Genomic DNA, 3155 nt, shown 5'->3' with positions numbered 1-3155 from the left:
TACATTTCTGTAAGAAGGAAGTAGTCTAATAAAGCTGCTGTGTTTACTTTTATTTGGGTTATATCTTTGCATTTGATACATCTCACAATGTGACTCTTTAACAAACAGGTTCACATTGCTGTAGTAAGTTATTTGAAATTCACTGGCCACCATTACGTGAATGAAGACTTTTATTTATCATGTTTCACTCTGTTAAACTAAGGTAATCACATAATAGCAGAAAATAACCCTATACATTATCATTCCACTTACAGATCATTTAGGATGAACAAATTCTGGTGAAAGAGAGAATGAGAACACAAAACATAAACTTCTTGTTGTAAATGGGAGGACCAATTTGCCTTTATCCACCAGCTGCTCTAATACAAGAATAAATAGACGCAATAAGACAGGTTCATTTAAAAGAGGACACAGCAACTACACCTCAACTTACACTATAATATATAACTAAGAACATGTAGAATATAATTTAAATGAAATTCATAAAGGGCTCTCATTAAAGCTTTTGTGATGAAACTCCGATCACTGGGTTATCTTGCAGTCAGACAATAGAGGAGATGAGTGGCTCTCCTTCTGTGTTACGTTTTCTTTTCTATCTGAGGGCAAGACACTCTGTGTTGGCTGTTGGGACTTGCTAACAACATTTTAAAGGAGGTTCAAATGAACTTATTTGGTAAATGTCCTTTTCCTACAAACACAAGCGTTTCTGAAACTGGTACTTTCCTTGCGATTTTGCGTATGTGGTTCACTATCACATGAAGAGAAACAATATAGTGTCCTTATAAAAGTGATTTGGGATACTGGCAAACTAGTTTTTGTGTTAACATATTATTACGTGAGTTTCCTAAGAATAAGTGTCAGAAATAATCCACTGGGTAGATTTTGTCTATTGAACATTGAGGACTCATATCTGGCAACCTTATGTAGATTGGGGGGTGGGTTAAAGGTGATGCTAGGAGAACAACACAGTGCTGTCTTTGCCTTGTGTCATTAAATTAATTTAAAGTTAATTTAATTCACATAGACATGGCAACATCATGGATTAACATGGATCTGCAACATAAAATTGGTGCACAAGCAGCAGATGCACTGTGTTTAGTGTTTGTAGCCAAATCTTATTTGTTTAACCTGCATAAGGAGGCTTTTTATTGAGGCATTTATTGATTAATTTTGTTTGCAATTGGCTGCTTGACAGTTGGAAATGATGATGCAACACTTTATGTACTTTATGTATACCTGATGAGAAATGATTGAAGTGGTCAGGATGCAGATACAAAGGTAACACTAAAGGGAAACTTTGTAACTCTTGTAACAGTCACTTTATTCCTTACAGCAATATCTCTTTCAAGTTTGCTAACATAAGGCGCCATGGGCTACTGGTCAAAGGGTCAAGTTTATATAAAGCTGTAGCAGTTAAACTCCAGCTTGTATGTCACTGAGCGGGCTTCATTGTTGTTTGAATTTCTGTTTTTTTTAGTGTTTATTACAGGCAAACCAATCCAGAAGTGCATTACCGCCACTAATGGACAAGAGGAGAGAAGTGGCAATTATATTTAGATACAAACTAAAAAAAGTTACTCTCAAATCTAACTCAGCTATCTATGTTTGTACAAAAGAGGCACTGAAAAGAAACAGATAACCCCAAACGCAACATTAGTAATTCATAAAATTGTATTTGATTTCTTCCTTAGTCTCATGCTTATTGCTAATTAAGTAACAGAGTGACAAAAGTTCAGCTGAGACACTGTAAATAAGTTACCACTGGGTCTTGGAGTCGCCATGTTTTTGGTCCTTTTACTTCCATCTATTATCTGTACTGCTAATCCTTTTAAGGGTGGTGGGGGGGCGGTGCCAATCCTAGCTGTCATTAGGCGAGAGGACAGGTCACCAGTCAATCACAGGGCTGACACATAGAGACAGACAACCAATCACACCTACAGGCAATTTTAGAGACACCAACTGACCTAACGAGTATGTCTTCCTACCCGGAGGGAACCCACGCATGCACGGGGAGAACATGCAAACTTGACACAGTATGGCCCCCTGTGGCCGAGTTGACAGCGCTGAGCTCTGCACCACCGTGCAGCCTCTTCTTACTTCCATTTCTGATGTAAGAGCATCTCCAAAAATGTGAGGAATTTGATTCATATTGTACTCAAAGTTAAATCAACACAATCATTTATTTGGCTGCTTTTTTTTTGGCTTATTGTGTTTGCGTAGCCGTTTAAACTAGACTGACCCATTGGTCAGTTGATCACTATTAATCCAGAGGGTTTAATGTTAATATTGAGAGCTACAGGAGGTTGCAAATGGCTTCATAAGAACAGATATATTGAACTTGGGCTTTGTGGATGTGAAATGTTTTTACCCAGTCGCTGAACTGCAAACTGTCCTGTTTAGGTTGATTTGAGCAATCTGTGTTTTTCAAAGAGGATTTGAATCAGCAGACTCAGTTTGAAGTGTAAAAGTGCCACAAGGGTTTTCCGACTTACATTTTTAATGTTTCTTAACATCTAAACACAGGCCTCTTCCGTACAGGAGTACTGTAAGGTTACAGCCATTTTGTAATGAGCACCTGTTGTTTCTGAGAAATGTTGAATTTTTCCCCTCATCTTTGTATTTCAGACAGGTCTTGATACTACAGTACCCATGAGCATCAGTTCCTTCTGCTATGGAGAAGGGGCCAATCAGATGCTCGAAGTTGACTGAAAGCAAATTCTAAGGTACCTTTTTTTTTAACTTGAATTTGACCAGAATTTAAAACGTGTAAACTCTGCTGGTCAAAGTTATATACATGCCCCCACTGTGAATTATTTTGGGACACAGGGGCATCTTAAACTCACTTAAGCTCATTGTGACAATGAGCCTTCATGCACCATAGCAGACACAACCAAAGATAACAACAATTTAGCATATGTTGGGGAATTCTTTGCATTGTTGGGTTCGGTTGTGGAATTTGTTTGGATTTGTTGTGTTCTCCGTATTGGCTATGGGTTTTCTAAATGCTTTGCATGTGTTCTTAAATGTATCAGGATGTTTCTAAAAACTTAGCGTGTTTAGCTCTCAGGGTCACTGGGTCACCAGTGACAGTATTCAACGGGGATCTCACATTGTTTTTTTGTGTGTTCTCTGGTGCTGCTCTATGGAGGATAATG

Source organism: Semicossyphus pulcher, unplaced genomic scaffold (genome assembly GCF_022749685.1).
Source record: "Semicossyphus pulcher isolate SPU_LCO1_2020_fin unplaced genomic scaffold, fSemPul1.0.p SCAF_27, whole genome shotgun sequence".
Classification (NCBI taxonomy): domain Eukaryota; kingdom Metazoa; phylum Chordata; class Actinopteri; order Labriformes; family Labridae; genus Semicossyphus; species Semicossyphus pulcher.
Note: the sequence above shows the minus strand (reverse complement) of the source record.